At 41.6% G+C, this 18820-nt stretch overlaps 1 protein-coding gene and 2 pseudogenes across 1 annotated transcript in view; 2 read left to right on the top strand and 1 right to left on the bottom strand.

Annotated features, from left to right (window-relative positions):
- FICD (FIC domain protein adenylyltransferase) overlaps positions 1-18820 on the top strand; it is a 1034845-nt gene that overhangs the window by 942880 nt on the left and 73145 nt on the right. The window lies entirely within an intron of this gene.
- LOC134949385 (5S ribosomal RNA) lies at positions 10341-10459 on the bottom strand (annotated as a pseudogene).
- Positions 16269-16387, top strand: LOC134949380 (5S ribosomal RNA; annotated as a pseudogene).

The raw sequence follows: 18820 nt of genomic DNA, 5'->3' as shown, positions 1-18820 counted from the left end.
TGAGCCAATCCTCTCTGTATTTCACCCTCCTGTTGCCATAGCTGCAAATAATCATAATGTTTGATTCGTCTCTTTGCTGATTTAATGAGACATATCCTTCTCCTTAAATTTTGCAACACTTCTGGGCTGAAGCTGCCTACTCTTGGGAATTTCTCCCCGTCATGTACAGTCATTTTCTCCCATTCATCACATAAAATTTCTGTGTCTTCCGTATTTTTCACACATTACATACCTTGCCGACCCGACTGGTCGGTTTACAGAATCAACCCAAACCGAGGTTGATCGCCCCCTTCCTGAACAACTGGCCCCCATAATTTGCAGGTGTTGCTTGCTCTACCTCTGACCTTTATATCAGGGTCTTCAGCGAACCCTTACAAAAAACCAAAATATTCAAAGATAGGTTGACGGTGAAGTTTACCGAGCACCTCACTCACTCGCCCACGCCGACCAATATGCCCACACACTGATATAGTGCTGGCGTACTCGACCCAGGGCCCCTATTAACCTTAGTTTACTGGAACATGTAGGTATGATCCGAAGAGCATTAACCCTTTCCAGTAAAGGTGGGGTTGTCGGATAGTTCTAGAGTGACCAGCGAACTTCCCTTTTTGAAAAAATAAAAAATTACACAAATCACGTTAGAATGTACAAATAGCGTTTGTGAGCCCTTTACTCTAATGGTACTAGGTCAGATTACTAACTAATGTACACAATTACGTGCGGTACAGTCGTTCAGCACATAAGCAACTAATCTTATGTACGGAGCGACCAACGGAATCGACATTCGGCAGCTGCGAATTCCTTCAGCCTGAGCTTTATGGCCTATATGGGTGTTGCACCAACCCTTCTTGGTGTTGTGCCTTGTCTCTATAGCGGACTTCTTTGTACCTAGACCTCCTGGTCTGTTATACGACCTCCTGGTCTGACCTCCTGGTCTGCTATACCTCCTGGTCCGCTACACTCTAATGCTCAAATTTTATGTTTAACCAGGGATGCCTCCCTAGCCACCGTGCATGTCACTTACACGTATGTACCTTCACGAGAACTCGATGATTTCTGTGGTTCAATCCCCAAAATTGTAAAAACAAACACTCACTCACCACATATACACTTTTGTTTCTATTTCTATTTCTGCGCAGAAATTTTTTTTCTTTAGACCAGATGTGTTGTAAATTTGGAGAAGGATCTGTTAATTTAAATTTCGGATACTAAAATAAACTTGCGCTATTTATCGCCTGTTGCGCTATTTATCGCCTTGCCACCTTTTCGCTTGTTAAAAATCAACACTATCGTGTGACTTGAGTTACGTGGGCGTACCCAGACGCTCCGTTGCGTAATTTACGCTGCGTGCGTCGGCCTTTGCGTACGCGAGTCTCAGCCCTTTGTTAGAGACACGTGTACAATGTTTACCGTAACACAATGTACACGTTTATCAATGTAGATGATCCTCGATCCTCTACTGAACCCCACACCAATCTCTCCTTGTACCTTTTAGGTAGAGCTGCGTGTGTGCTTTACACTTTATCCCTTACTGCATTACTTTTACACTTTAACTATGAAATAGCGACAAATCTCTCTTAGCACGTTTTATCAATCTATAAAATGGCAAACAGGAGAGTGATATATGAAAATACACGAAAAAGAAATGCAGATATGCGTGTGTGCGTACGCAAGATAGAAATAAACAGTTTTCAAAGATACTAGCGTGTTGTTCTTACCTCCGGTTCCGGATTCCCTCAGCACCCTTTACTAAGCGAAGCAGACGCTTATCCCGTCAGCACTGCGAAGAATATGATCTCCCGCCCTTTGCTGATGGATAATGTCTGCTGAAATTACCTAGCAGAGATATGTGAAGGACAGGACGAGCCGCCAATTGATAAAGCTGAATATTTATCTTATATAAAACCCTTTATGAGGTCTGAGAATACTGTACGCTATTCACGTATGGAGTACCGTAAGGGTACGCACGTTGCGTAACAATCGCTTAGCCGTAGTCGAGACGCTCAAGCGTCACGTTCGCTCACGGCCAAGAGATCACAGGCAGGCACACTATTGGCTGCCGACTAACGTAATGATTCGCTATAGCGTAGCGGACGCTCGGGACCACAAGGAGATCACCAGCGGCGCTGACGCTCACAATGTTAAACCTTTATATCTAAACCATAAACAGTGTATTATGCAGCAAAACCTTAGTGTAGTGATAGAGTGTAGATGCAACCTTGTGTAACCTTATTAACTCAAAAGCTGTTCGAGCGTCACCGACGCTCTGAGAATACTTAACACTATAAGAAATACACAGATACCTGGGCTTAGGGTCCAACGCCTTATATATATATTATGAATGTTATACTTGCAAAAGAATTAATACAATACAAGTCATACACTACAATATAACATAGATTAACTAACCAGATAACTACACAGGAAATACAATACAATACAATTACGTTTTAAGGGAAAATAAGAGAGAAAGAGGAGAAGAGAGAGAGAGAGATGGCTCACAATGACAATAAGACAATATGATTGCGGAGAAAAACTTACGCACAAAGGGGAACGATCGCATGCGCCTCTGGACATCCAGCTCCCGATTATCAGCAATGAGAACCGTTGAAGAGTGAGCTGGATGTGATCGGCTTGTCTATTTATGCCCCACACACAATACAATTCAATGGTCCCTACAATCTCATTGTTCATTGGACACAGGAATTCCTCCTCGCACTATAACAAAAGATCATAGGTTGATTCATACAGGTGGGCTGTGACAATTTCCAACTGCTCAGGTGGGTGGGAAACTAAGTTTCCCGCCGCATGGATAAGTAAGTGCAAATAATAGTAAATGGACATAAACTTCTTATGTCCATAACTATTCGCACGAGCGATTAATTCACTTCAAACCAACACCGGAATATTGCTAATTAAATACTCTTCCGATGGATACTAAACACCACTGTATTACTCCTGTCTGACCCTTCGTATCAAACAAAGAGGGATTTCTCCGTACATGAACATTCTACATTAACCAAACTTTCAGATTCTATCAAAGGGACCATAATCTATAAAATACATTATATGGTGAAAATATGTAACGAAAGAGTCGCCCGCTAGACGCATACAATCTCTACCGTAAATGCGCATACCGTGCGCCTGCGGGTGCACGCGACTGCGTGTATGCGCACGCACGGGAGAGCGCACGCATGCGCAGCAGGGACACATATGAGGTGCAAATATGGCAGTGTGCATAGTGATATTTTTCTGACTTTGACAGTGCTTCCTATGCGCTCTAGGCAGTTTTACACACTAAAGAATAAAAAGAAAAGAAAACCAATTCTAAAAGGGTGGCGCATTCCCTTGACACAGAAATCTGCAGGCAAGTTGTTTTAAACAGTGAGTGTTTAATTGGCGCTAGGTTTTTTTTTTTTTTTCTCTTCAGTTTTACACACTGCACGGTGCATGCCCGGAGCATCCTCTGGACCCTTTGAGAGCATTGCAGCTGTGTTACTGACTGCATGGTGCCATAACAGGCACATACTAGCCAGATGCAGGGGCCATGGGGCTGCAACTGTTTCATCCCAGGGCAGGCCCTGGACAATGGTACTGCTCACAAACTAAACGCCTACCTATGATAACTAGACTAGTTACCATTAAATGAGACACACAAGGAGTATATAGTTCCATATAATGGCAAACACAGAAACAACACAATGTGAAATTTCTTACGTGAAACGACATATAAAAAGCAATGCAGGAAGCCCCCCAGGATAACAAGCCCCTTGCTGAAAAGCTCTGGGACTCATCCAAGCACCCATGGGTACTAGAGTGAGAATTTTAAAACACAATCATTGGGCACCGGCAAACCTTGGTAGACAGGTACTGCTTGGACATGCTGACAGATCATTTAGGAGCTATAGAGCTACAAGCCCCACCATGTTTTCCTCACAGGGTCCACCAGAGAATGTGATTCCAAAAACCTCTTGATGGAAAAAGACTATTTTTTAAAAGAAAAAAAAGACACCCTCATCTTCCATTTTATTAAACTATTATTCCTGAAATAGCCAATACCGATCACTTGTACAGAATTAACTTGTCAGTAGATCTGTGGAGTTCCCTCAAAACTGTTTATCAATGGATCAGCAGAGAAGGAGCAGCTCAATGAGATGTGTGCGTACAGGAGGGATACGGTCGTTAGGTCGACACTCATTAGGTCGACCACTGAAGGTCGACATGCATTATGTCGACATGGCCATTAGGTCGACAGGTCAAAAGGTCTTACATGAGTTTTCAAATTTTTTCCATTGTTTGGATTTTTTTATTTATACTTGATCCACGTGGACTACGTTTGGAACGGTAATCTGTGCCAAGCGAAGCATGGCGAGCCATGCGATGGAACACGGTGCACTAGTTTCCCGTCATTTTACGGAGAAAACCACATCAAAAACAGTCAAACTCATGTCGACCTTTTGACCTATCGACCTAGTACATGTCAACCTAATGTGTAAATGCTGGTTTACATACAGGACTAAAAAGCTTATACTTTAAACACACTTGATACACTTTAATATTGAGCCGCTGCGGCCGCTGTAATTAACCTTTCTCCCTTATATTGTTCACAAACCTTGCGTACACCAGATCGTACAGTGTACGCACTCTGCGTACGTACGCCGAAAGGGCGTAGTGACTACACAGTTTGTGTACACAGGCCTACACACTGTTAGCACAATGCTGCAGCAGCCCGAGTGGCTGTAAATATGCTTTAAACCTTAGCAAGGAAATGGGACACAACACCAATTGTAATTCAAAACTAGGTTGGGGTCTAACCCACCAACTGTTCTTTACTTGCAGGGGGTTACAATATAAACAATCCAATACAATACAATAGAAGAATGGCTACAATCAATGGTACATACGTGTTTGGTTTCGCCTGCGCTTCCCAGTCTGGTCCTCAGTCATCAAGGTAGATGACCTTCAGAGTCTGTGTTTGGCCGGGCATGCAGCTGGCTCTTTTATACAATATTCCAAAACCTAACACAATGGATACTGTAATCTCTTTGTCCATTGGACATAGGGGTGGTCATTTACAGTACAGGAGAGGTCCTAGGTTGGTTTGAATAGGTGGGCGATGTCTGTTCCAGGTGCACTTGCAGGTGATCTCCTCTGGGTTCCCGCCGCATACCAAATGTACAGTAAACACAGTTGATATTTAGATTCTGCTCCTGCGCATAACTATTCGCAGGAGCGTGCGATCTTCTGCAAACCAACACTGGAATATTGCCCTTAAAATACCCTACAGCTGGATACTGAACACCACCTTATAACCTTGTTCTGTCCCCTCCTATCCTGTAAAGGTGAATCCCTTTGTTCTGATACCATTTAAACTATTGTAACTTGCTGGTGTGATGCAGGGAGACAATGTACATTGTGCACTATTTGGATTAAATATGTAATGTGTTTTTATGGCTTTTTCCATGCGACTACAAACACTACCGTAAATACTCATACCACGCGCTAATACGCAGGACCGCGGGAGCGACCATACGCAAATTGCGAATATGTGCACGCACGGCAGAATAAGTACGCGCACGGAGGCCATCTGTGTGTAGTTTGTACGTGCTGTGTGCAGTGCAATATTTTTCGACTTCGACAGTCCACCCTTTGGCAGTCACCAATAACTGCCACTAACTAATCAATAAACAGAAAAATATCTATACAATATATATATAAGCTTGGGTAATCGGAGGAGAGTTGTAGGTGGGAAAAGTATGACCTAGTGGGATAGTAAAAAGCATGTATGTATGAATCCATGTCTGAGGGGCATGTATCATTGTGCCGTATATGTTCTAAATAAGCTTCGAGGTATTGCGAAGTATACATTAAATCCTTCTCATCCCATATTAAGGGTCTGTAAATGGGCCAACAAACACTACCGAGCACTTTTCGGCTTCTTGTTCCAACAAATGGGGTGCACATTTAGTTGATGATACATGGAGGGGGAACATATGTGAGTGCTAGTATATGTGGATATCACCTGTCGACAATGTGTGCCATTAACTGGAGGTTGAAGAGATGAAGATAAGACACATATATAAAAATACATTCACATGAACATTTTGGGTAGGGCTGAGGTCTTTTCCGGTTGGATGTATCTGGGCAGAGGGGGAGACAAAGAAAAACGGGTGAAAGAAACAGGCCATGAAATTCATTTGCAATCCTTATCATAACGCTGTCTCTATGGATGGATCATAAATTAAATCTGCTGCTGTAACAGCGCCCTCGCTCCTTAGACTCATCAAATTTGTGCCGTGCTTGCGCCGCATTAGAATTTGAACACACCTAAATATCAAACCAATAATTATGATGACTCCCAGGATACAAAGGAGAAACTTCCCCACACTCATAATGACATTTTGAGCCCACTCTCCTAAACCTGAGAACCATTTGCGTGAGTTCAACCATGAGACCCAGCCGGTCAGTTCATTACTCACAGTCGCTAAGGTAAGGTTGTGCTTCCTCCTGAACTCCCACTTCAACTGCAAGATCTCGTCCATCTTCTGATCGATGATCTCCGTGGGGTCGTCAGTGCTGTTCGTAATATACGTACAGCACTTCACACCATATTGAGTTGCCAGAGTAACACAGTACCCACCTGTCACGGCTGTGACGTAATTAAGGACCATCCTGTGCTCGATCAGTTCCTTCTTGTAGGCTTGTAACTCCTGTCAAAGTCGAAAAATATCATGCTGCACGTTGCCATATATTAACCCCATGCGCTTGCCCGCTGCACGTGCACATTCTCTCCCGTGAGTGTGCATATTCGCAGTTGCGTGACGGGGCCTCCACGGTCGTGCGCTCAGGTGCGTGGTATGTGCATTTACAGTAGAGTTTGTGTGCGTCTGGCGGGCGACTCGATCGTTACATAGTTAATCCGAATAGTATGTTTTATAGGTAATGGTCCCCTTAATAATAACTGTAAGTTTGTTTAGTATAACTGGTTCATGAACAAAGGAATTCCTCTTTGCATAATACGAAGGGTCAGACAGGGTTTGAGCGGTGGTGTTTGGTACCTAACCGAAGAGTATTTTATTAGAAACAATCCGGTGCTGGTTAGGTAGAGATTAATCGCTCCTGCGTATAGTTATGTCTATAAGTAGTTTCTGGACATTTACTGTATTTGCGGTTCATTATCCATGTGGTGGGAATCCTGGGATTCCCTCCCACCTGAGCAGTCTGGAATAGTCACAGCCCACCTCTTCAAACAAACCTATGACCTTTTGTTGTAATGTGAAGACAGATTCCTGTGTCCAATGAACAATGAGATTGAAGGGCCCTTTGTAATATGCTGTATGCAGGGTATATAAGAAACAGCCAGGCTGGGCCAGCTTAGTCTACTCTCCACAAAAGGTTTTCATCACTGACTAACTTGAGAGCTGATGACCAGGACTGCGCAGCGATCATTCCCCAGTGTGTAAGTTTTTCTCTGTGACCAACCTTATTCTCTGACTGTATTTTGCCACGTTCTCTCTCTCTCTCTTATTGTTAAGGATTAAGACGCTATTGTATATTTATGTGTAGTTATTCTGTTAGATATTGATGTTAGTCTGTAGTGTATAAGATGTTAACTGTATTTTCCCTTTTTACATAACTAAATCTCATTAGTAAAGGTTTTGGAACCTTAGCAAGGTATTGTGTGTTTATTACATTGCTGAGGGTATTCGGAGCATCTCAATCGCTCAAGCAACTTTTATATTAACAAGGTTAAGAAGGTCTATAAGCAGTACATTATTACAGTGTTACAGTACCAAGGTATACAGTGTGAACATATTCTGTGTTTAAAGTTTATAAAGGTTACTGTCTGTGTGTACGCTCGCTGTGTGTATTCCATACACCCAGCGTAGCGTGTGTACATAATTTGCGTACCACGTGCGAGGCCTTCATACGCAAATAGCGTACGGAGTGCGTATCACGTGCACGTGGTTTAGCGGCCATTACGGCTACACGGTATTAGTATATAGCTAATGTTAAAAGGTAGATAACTGACTCTATCAATTGGGGGCTCATAGTCCGGTCCACCTCATATCCGCAGTCAGGCGGGAAAAAAACGCAGACTTTATCGATCACCAAAGGGCGGGTAGGTAGTATCTTGTAGTGCTGATCAGATGAGAGTCTGCGTCTGATTCTCTTGTTTGTAGGGATGCTGGTGGAATCCGAAGAAGGTAGGAACATTAAGCTATTGTCTTTTTAAATCTGGTTTTAATTTCTATTTGGTGCCAACTGCACACGCAGATTGGATTGCTTGTCTGTTTAAATAGGTTTAAAAGTATTTTTGGTCGCTCTGCATGGCTTGATAGTTTTATTTTTACCTCAGGCCTAGAATAACTTTAGGGGCTGGCATGATGATTTTCTTTGTGACAAAAGAAGCTGCATGGTCTGTCCTCCATTTTGTGTAAACCTCATGGATGTGGAAGGGGGAGGAGCAGCGGCCATTTTGGGAAGGTCAAAAAAAAATCTGAATGGCTGATTTTCAGTTGACTCGGAAAATAATCAGCCATCCATTGTCAAAAAGAAATCACCATTTAATGAGTTTTTAATGCATTTATTTAATCCATATCATAGTCAATCATAAGTGGTTCAGATAGAGTTTAATATAAGTTAATAGTAAAATGAATATTTGATTTAGGAAATACACAAATAAAACAAAGTTGTGTTTTTTTTTTCTTTCTCTTTCTCCCTTCAAGAGCCTGTTTAACTCTGCTACTTGTGAGATGGGCCATTGAAATGCAAATGAACCTGTGTAACTGGGTTTTGGGGTTTTTTTTTTCTCTCCCAGCAGTGAAAGAAATCGCCTTCACAGATAGTTAAAAAGCACATTCATATGCAAATTAGAAGCACTGAATAGGGTTTCATAGATGTAATATCTATATGTGCGTGCTTACATTAATGTATGTTATTAGATTAATTTAGAATTGCATTTTCATCTGTGTATTTTCACATATCTCACTTTCCTGTTTGCCATTTATAATTGATAACGTGCTGAGAAAGATTTGTTGCTATTGGTAGTTAAAAGTAAAAAATAATACGTTAAGGAGTAATTTGTAAAACACGCACACGGCTTTGCCTGAAGATACAAGGAAAGATCTGTGTGGTGCTCGGTAGATGATTACAGTTAAAGATCATTTACATTGATATAAACGTGTTAGTTGTATTTCTGTGGACATATCTGGCCTGCGTACACGTGTCTCTAACAAGGGGCAGAACGAGCGTACGTGACGCAAGGGCCGATGCACGGAGCGTATATTACGCAACGGAGCGTCTGGGTACGCCCACGTAATGCAAATCACATGATAGTATTGTTTTAGTAGGCGATACGGAGGCAACGTGATAATAGCGCAAGTCAATCTTAGTATCCTAAATTTTAATCTAAAAGGAACCTTCTCTAGTTGCAACTCCTCTAGGACTTGACTGCGATACTGAATGAAAGGGATTAAATTTTCTGTACAGAAACGAAAGTAAAGAGTATATGAGGTGAAAGAGTGTGTATATATAAGTATTTTCTCATTTTTGTTGGAACGTAGAAGTCGGGTTCTCGCAGAGGTACATCCGTGAAAGTGACAGCACGTGGTGGCTTGGGAGGCATCCCTTGTTAATCTTATAATTAGAGCATTAGAGTATAGCAGATTAGAAAGTCTACTGTAGACACAGACCAGGAGGTCACGGACAAGGAGGTCCAGGGACAGACCAGGAGGTCTAAGTACAGCAGACTAGGAAGTCCGCTATAGATAGAGAAAAGAGGCACAACCCAGGGGGTTGGTGCAGTACCCATATAGGCAAAGGTATATGTACAAGGAGAAAAAGTATGACTCTTGTTTGGGCGCACTCTTATTATATTATCATAAATGATGGTTAGTAAGAGATAAGTCTATAACTTGAATGATGTCGTCTTTAGTTAGTACCCTTCTCCACACATAAAAACTCATAACAAAATAAATTCAACATAGCCATGATTATACAATGCGGGAAATATGTCTGGATGAAAACACTTATTTAATTTCAAAGTGTATATGAAATGTTCAGATCTTATTTATGCCTGGATAAATGCATATAGGAAAAGTAGCTACATCTCAAGCTGCCTCCGTCTGCCCAAGATCTGTACAAACTTGGTTTGTATTAATGCGACCCTAGTTGGGTTGGATACGTGAGTGGGAGAACCCACACACTTGTTAACAATTCTGATTATTTGCCACTATCATTGGTAGGTAAATCGTCACAATTGGAGATTAAAGAAGTAGTTGGATGAAGAATAAGTTGTGATACTGCTGTTGGCGTTTTTACTATAGGGAAGAAAAGCTTACCTACTTCACCAGGTATTCCCTAGCAGTCGCCTGTCTAGGTACTGACCTAGCCCACCTCCGTTTAGCTTCCAAGATCGGACGAGATTGGGCGTGAACGTAGGGGTATGGTCGTAGGGAGAACTTGCCCTATATCACCAATGAGAGTGCACCGAAACAGAAGGAATGATTCCTTCTTCAAAGAAAGAATAAATGATTGATCAGACTGTATTATCGAATTGGGCAAGTCGTAGTAGACAAAATAGGTGTGAATCTGCTGTCCACGTTAGACTGGAGAGACGCGTCCCTGAGAGAACACGTTCCCCAGAATCATGGATGAGAGTTCACAGAAGGAAGGAAAGTGAGAATATAGTAACAGAATATAGGAAGTATTGTGAGCACAGTTTATTATGATGCTCTGGGTCTCCTTTTGGTCACCTGTGTTGTTTCAATATCGTGAATTTAGGTGACGGTAAAAGGTATCATACAGGTATCACAAAGAAGGAGAAACAACACAAAGACTGTAATCATATGACCATGTACAGACCAATAAGTTCATGTAATGGGTGCCAAACCGCTGGATACGGGGTTATGGGTGTTTAACACATCCTATTAAATAACCTGAAAAGCTGTTATGATAACCTGAAAAAATCCAAATGGTATTTTATGACAGTGGCAAAGTATATTCCTGTTGGTAACAGTTAATGCTTGTATTATCAAAAGATTATAAAAATGAATGAGACTGATGAGTTGTCACCAATCAAACAGACCCCTTGGTGACAGGTCCTCGAGGGGACAGACACATAGAGTATGCCTTTAAGGAGCTGCCTAGGGCAAGCTAATTACACAATCAAACAAAATCAATTTCTGCAATCATGAATAAGTGCAGAGATTTGATTCGCATAAAACAAAAGAATTGAGCGGAAACAACGAGGTCAAATCCTGTAACCATGCATCTGTACTGAGATATTGTTGCTTATTGTGCATAGACAAAAATGTATTTTATATTTAGCGAATATGCTGTGCTCATTCTCTGGGAGCATAAACTGTGTAAATAGCAACACTATTTATCTGAGATATACAATGTGATTAGCTGAGGCATGAGGATTTGAGCCAGTAAAGACAAAAAATTGATAAATTTAAATTAAATTAGACCTCTCCAGCTCGTACGCAGGCAGTGTGTATGAAGAAAAGGCGGGGACCCCAATTGTCCACCGCTATCACGAGGCTATGTCACCTGGTTACGTCACAATTTGCTTACATGGGGGAGTGCATGTGTGTGCAGCATAGTCAAACTTGAAAATATTAAACTATGGCAGAAGTGCTTAATCAGACAAAGGAGCAGAGAGTGTAACTCAGTATAATCTGCATGTCCTGTGGCTGCTGAAACAACCCACAGGCGGTGTGCCCGCTGAAAAAGCGGAGACCAAACTTAAAGTGTCAAACAGGCAAAAGTGCCAAAGATAAGGTAATTAAGGTAATAAATATCACCCATTCAGTTGTTCAGATAGGAGAGGTGCCCACTAGAAAAACGCGTTTCACCCGGTCACGGGCTTGTTCACTTTCATTCTGAGCAACTCCTAGGAAGCAGAGGTTTGAATATTTAATGGAACCTGTCATTAATGTCAGCCAATGACTGGTCCTGTGGGCGGGGTTACACTGAGCTGATAGTCCTATCAGTAGCCTTGTGCTTTAGGGGAGGACTGGCTGATGTCACTAGATTAGTCAGAGTGGGGCGGAAGTTGTACTTGTTACTTCCGCCCTCACCGTGGGGCTACGATATGGCCCGAAAGAGTGACTGGTGGGTGTCCCGCTATGCGGGCTGGGGATGGACTAGGAGGGACCATGGTTACTGGCGCCTGGATTGTGATCATCCGGGCGGGGGCCGCGATCGGCGGTATACGCTGTGGAAAGTGTATGGGCGGAAGCCGTCACCCTAGGCTCCGCCCATACCAACCACAGGTCGGTTGCTAAGGTGCTTGTGCCGCTAATTGTAATCTGTGGGCGGAAGTGGTACTTTTGTGAGGGCGGAAGTGATCAGCTGAGCTTGCGCCCAATCAGCTGGGTGAACCGGGGTTGCTAGGATACACTCACGGATTCTGCAAACCACGGAAGGGGGGAGAGAGAGAAGATGCCAGGATGCTCCACCCCCCTCCTATCTGTGCTATATTGGCAGATTGTAATTGAGTCTCTGTTTATTTATGTGGGGAATGTGATTGAATGGTGATGCCCATGTTCTTTCTAAGGAACGGGAAATAAACATAATTATGAATTTTAGGATTGTGATGATTATTTATGTACATGAAATAAGAATGAGATTAATAATGAAGGTAGAAATGAATAAAAATTAAAATAAAAATAAAAATAAAAAAAATATGAATAAAAATAAAAATACAAATAAAAAAATATATAATAATATAAAAATATAAAAAAATATATATATAAAAAAATTATAAAAATATATAAAATTAAATAATGATGATAAAGAAAAATTGAAAATAAATGTGAGCATAGTGAAAGTTATGAGTATGAGAATAAAAATAATAAATATAAGAATAAAGATAAAAATACTTATAAAGGATGAGATGGATAATAGTGAAAATAAATATAAAAATAAGAATTGTTGATTAAAAATATATATATATATATATATATATACATATCCATAAATGAGAATTACAGGGTTATGCTAGGATAGGTAAATAATATGGGGGGCTTATTTGGACATAAGATTGGGGAAGGGAAGGAAGGGGAGAGGGGGAGACGGGGTGGGGAAATATTGGGAAATCGTGCGATTGGAAAAAGGTGAGACAGAGAGGTGTTGATAAGAATTACTGGGATGATTGTGGTAGGGTGAATATAAAGTGTTCACCTTGGTTGGCATGCCCAGGAGACTGCCTGTCTCAGCATTCACCACTAACACACGTTAGCAGCACCAACTTTCAAACCTTATCACCCAAGGTACACTTTCCTCACTCACATCTTTCACAGCACATACTGTTCTTTATAATTTTCTACACTTGAACTCAATCACCTCTTATCACTAATTACATCATATTCACCAGTCAAGGACAGGCACTATCATAGACACACACTCCGACTCACACATTCCCACACACAACCATATATTTTTCCTCCCCATTTCTCTCCCCCCAGGCTAATTAACTGTCATCACACACAGACACATATCCAGTACCTCCATGTTCTACACAGACAGGCAGTCTCCTGGGCATGCCAACCAAGGTGAACACTTTATATTCACCCTACCACAATCATCCCAGTAATTCTTATCAACACCTCTCTGTCTCACCTTTTTCCAATCGCACGATTTCCCAATATTTCCCCACCCCGTCTCCCCCTCTCCCCTTCCTTCCCTTCCCCAATCTTATGTCCAAATAAGCCCCCCATATTATTTACCTATCCTAGCATAACCCTGTAATTCTCATTTATGGATATGTATATATATATATATATATTTAATCAACAATTCTTATTTTTATATTTATTTTCACTATTATCCATCTCATCCTTTATAAGTATTTTTATCTTTATTCTTATATTTATTATTTTTATTCTCATACTCATAACTTTCACTATGCTCACATTTATTTTCAATTTTTCTTTATCATCATTATTTAATTTTATATATTTTTATAATTTTTTTATATATATATTTTTTTATATTTTTATATTATTATATATTTTTTTATTTGTATTTTTATTTTTATTTTTATTCATATTTTTTTATTTTTATTTTTATTTTCATTTTTATTCATTTCTACCTTCATTATTAATCTCATTCTTATTTCATGTACATAAATAATCATCACAATCCTAAAATTCATAATTATGTTTATTTCCCGTTCCTTAGAAAGAACATGGGCATCACCATTCAATCACATTCCCCACATAAATAAACAGAGACTCAATTACAATCTGCCAATATAGCACAGATAGGAGGGGGGTGGAGCATCCTGGCATCTTCTCTCTCTCCCCCCTTCCGTGGTTTGCAGAATCCGTGAGTGTATCCTAGCAACCCCGGTTCACCCAGCTGATTGGGCGCAAGCTCAGCTGATCACTTCCGCCCACAGATTACAATTAGCGGCACAAGCACCTTAGCAACCGACCTGTGGTTGGTATGGGCGGAGCCTAGGGTGACGGCTTCCGCCCATACACTTTCCACAGCGTATACCGCCGATCGCGGCCCCCGCCCGGATGATCACAATCCAGGCGCCAGTAACCATGGTCCCTCCTAGTCCATCCCCAGCCCGCATAGCGGGACACCCACCAGTCACTCTTTCGGGCCATATCGTAGCCCCACGGTGAGGGCGGAAGTAACAAGTACAACTTCCGCCCCACTCTGACTAATCTAGTGACATCAGCCAGTCCTCCCCTAAAGCACAAGGCTACTGATAGGACTATCAGCTCAGTGTAACCCCGCCCACAGGACCAGTCATTGGCTGACATTAATGACAGGTTCCATTAAATATTCAAACCTCTGCTTCCTAGGAGTTGCTCAGAATGAAAGTGAACAAGCCCGTGACCGGGTGAAACGCGTTTTTCTAGTGGGCACCTCTCCTATCTGAACAACTGAATGGGTGATATTTATTACCTTAATTATCTTATCTTTGGCACTTTTGCCTGTTTGACACTTTAAGTTTGGTCTCCGCTTTTTCAGCGGGCACACCGCCTGTGGGTTGTTTCAGCAGCCACAGGACATGCAGATTATACTGAGTTACACTCTCTGCTCCTTTGTCTGATTAAGCACTTCTGCCATAGTTTAATATTTTCAAGTTTGACTATGCTGCACACACATGCACTCCCCCATGTAAGCAAATTGTGACGTAACCAGGTGACATAGCCTCGTGATAGCGGTGGACAATTGGGGTCCCCGCCTTTTCTTCATACACACTGCCTGCGTACGAGCTGGAGAGGTCTAATTTAATTTAAATTTATCAATTTTTTGTCTTTACTGGCTCAAATCCTCATGCCTCAGCTAATCACATTGTATATCTCAGATAAATAGTGTTGCTATTTACACAGTTTATGCTCCCAGAGAATGAGCACAGCATATTCGCTAAATATAAAATACATTTTTGTCTATGCACAATAAGCAACAATATCTCAGTACAGATGCATGGTTACAGGATTTGACCTCGTTGTTTCCGCTCAATTCTTTTGTTTTATGCGAATCAAATCTCTGCATTTATTCATGATTGCAGAAATTGATTTTGTTTGATTGTGTAATTAGCTTGCCCTAGGCAGCTCCTTAAAGGCATACTCTATGTGTCTGTCCCCTCGAGGACCTGTCACCAAGGGGTCTGTTTGATTGGTGACAACTCATCAGTCTCATTCATTTTTATAATCTTTTGATAATACAAGCATTAACTGTTACCAACAGGAATATACTTTGCCACTGTCATAAAATACCATTTGGATTTTTTCAGGTTATCATAACAGCTTTTCAGGTTATTTAATAGGATGTGTTAAACACCCATAACCCCGTATCCAGCGGTTTGGCACCCATTACATGAACTTATTGGTCTGTACATGGTCATATGATTACAGTCTTTGTGTTGTTTCTCCTTCTTTGTGATACCTGTATGATACCTTTTACCGTCACCTAAATTCACGATATTGAAACAACACAGGTGACCAAAAGGAGACCCAGAGCATCATAATAAACTGTGCTCACAATACTTCCTATATTCTGTTACTATATTCTCACTTTCCTTCCTTCTGTGAACTCTCATCCATGATTCTGGGGAACGTGTTCTCTCAGGGACGCGTCTCTCCAGTCTAACGTGGACAGCAGATTCACACCTATTTTGTCTACTACGACTTGCCCAATTCGATAATACAGTCTGATCAATCATTTATTCTTTCTTTGAAGAAGGAATCATTCCTTCTGTTTCGGTGCACTCTCATTGGTGATATAGGGCAAGTTCTCCCTACGACCATACCCCTACGTTCACGCCCAATCTCGTCCGATCTTGGAAGCTAAACGGAGGTGGGCTAGGTCAGTACCTAGACAGGCGACTGCTAGGGAATACCTGGTGAAGTAGGTAAGCTTTTCTTCCTTATAGTAAAAACGCTAACAGCAGTATCACCACTTATTCTTCATCCAACTACTTCTTTAATCTCCAATTGTGACGATTTACCTACCAATGATAGTGGCAAATAATCAGAATTGTTAACAAGTGTGTGGGTTCTCCCACTCACGTATCCAACCCAACTAGGGTCGCATTAATACAAACCAAGTTTGTACAGATCTTGGGCAGACGGAGGCAGCTTGAGATGTAGCTACTTTTCCTATATGCATTTATCCAGGCATAAATAAGATCTGAACATTTCATATACACTTTGAAATTAAATAAGTGTTTTCATCCAGACATATTTCCCGCATTGTATAATCATGGCTATGTTGAATTTATTTTGTTATGAGTTTTTATGTGTGGAGAAGGGTACTAACTAAAGACGACATCATTCAAGTTATAGACTTATCTCTTACTAACCATCATTTATGATAATATAATAAGAGTGCGCCCAAACAAGAGTCATACTTTTTCTCCTTGTACATATACCTTTGCCTGTTTCTTATGACTCCGGGCGCACCGCCACACGGACAGACAGGAATTTCCAAATAGTATTGTCCATTTCTGGTTTTCAGATAATTCACTGTGTAATTTTGAATCTAGGTCTGTGCAGGATCAAAAACCTTTGTTCCCTCAGTACCCATATAGGCCAACAAGCTCTTGCTGAAGGAATTCGCAGCCGCAATTTTCGATTCCACTGGTCGTTCCGCACATAAGATTAGTTGCTTATGTGCAGTACGATTGTACCGCATGTAATTGTGTGCATTAGTTTGTAATTTGACCCAGTACCGTTTGCGTACGCTAGAGGGGTCATAAACGCTATTTGTACATTCTAACGTGATTTGTGTAATTTTTTTATTTTAAGGGAGATTCGCTGGTCACTCGGGAATTCTCTAACAACCGATACTTGCTGGGGACGGGTAACCTACTCCCACACGCCCCAGTAAATAAAGGTTTATAGGGGCCCTAGGTTGGGTACGGCAGCTCTACATCAGTGATTGAAGTACTGGCCAACGTGGGCGAGAGTGTGTGAAGGTACTCGGTAAAGTTTCACCGTCTGCCTACCCCGGACATCTTGGTTTTTGTAAGGGTTCGCTGAAGACCCTGATTTGAAGGTCAGAGGTAGTGAAAGCAACACCTGCAAAGATGGGGGCCAGTTGTTCAGGTAGGGGGCGATCAACCCTGGTTCCGGTTGATTTAGTAAACCGGCCCATAAGGTCGGCAAGGATAACGTGTGATACAGACCAGGAGGTCCGAAATGTATCACAAGCAGAGGTATTATTCAATGAATGGGAAAGAATGACTGTGCATGACGGGGAAAAGTTCCCACGAGTAGGCAGTTTTAGCCCTAAGGTGTTACAAAATCTAAGGAGAAGGATATGTCTCATTAAATCTGCAAAGAAACGAATCAGACATTATGATTGTTTACAGTTATGGCAACAGGAAGGTGAAATACAAGGAGGATTAGCTTACACAGCTGACTCTCACTGTGGTAAGAAAAATGTGGCAACAAGAGAGAAGGTGGTTACAGAGAATGGCACACTGGGGTATGATAAACATGCACTTAGCAACTGTATTATTGATGATAAGAATAATTGTAACGAATGTAACAATGATAAAAGTAAAACTGTTAAATGTACAACTGTTAACCCGTGCAAGTTGCACCCCATGTTAAACTTCCCTCAGGATTACCAGCAAGAAAGTGAGCCCAGCACGATGTCGGCACCTTTTCCAGCAGCCATCATACAAGACATCCAGGTGGACGCAACCAAATCGGTAAAGGCAGTAATCAAACCCCCTAACGGAGGGTCATATGAGGTCGTGTCCACAGGTACGTACGGTGTTATATATAACGCACAAACAAATGTACCTCTTATTGTAGAGCCAACACAAGATGATGTAGTTGAATTTAATCCTGTCAGGGTGATCACAGTCCCCAATGGGAAGACTGACGCTCAGGGAATCATTCCCGTCAGGGACAGTGCAATGGCGCATTGCCCATTGCCTTGACCAGTCCCTGGTCCCGGATGGAATTGAGAGCAATTATGTCTGAATTCCCTGATCCTAGGAAAGATCTAGTTGCATGTCAGAGGTTTATTAAAGAACTAGGAAACTCCACAGAACCCACCAACAAAGATTGGCGGACAGTGCTGAGGGCATGTTTGCCCTCCAGTGTTGACCCTGCGAAATTTATTACTGATTGTAAATTAGACACAGAAGTACCTCAAACGGAGGAACACAATCAGGAATGTATTAAGCAGATCAACCGACAGTTAGGAGTATATTTCCCAGCCGTTGTCGAGTGGAACAAAATCTTCTCCATAAGACAAAAAGAAGGGGAAAGTACTTCTAATTATTTCAATCGAGCACTGCAAGTAATGGCTAGAGACACTGGGATCACAGACA

The sequence above is a fragment of the Pseudophryne corroboree genome, chromosome 1, assembly GCF_028390025.1.
Source record: "Pseudophryne corroboree isolate aPseCor3 chromosome 1, aPseCor3.hap2, whole genome shotgun sequence".
NCBI classification, from domain to species: domain Eukaryota; kingdom Metazoa; phylum Chordata; class Amphibia; order Anura; family Myobatrachidae; genus Pseudophryne; species Pseudophryne corroboree.
Note: the sequence above shows the minus strand (reverse complement) of the source record. Positions and strands in the feature narration are given on the sequence as shown.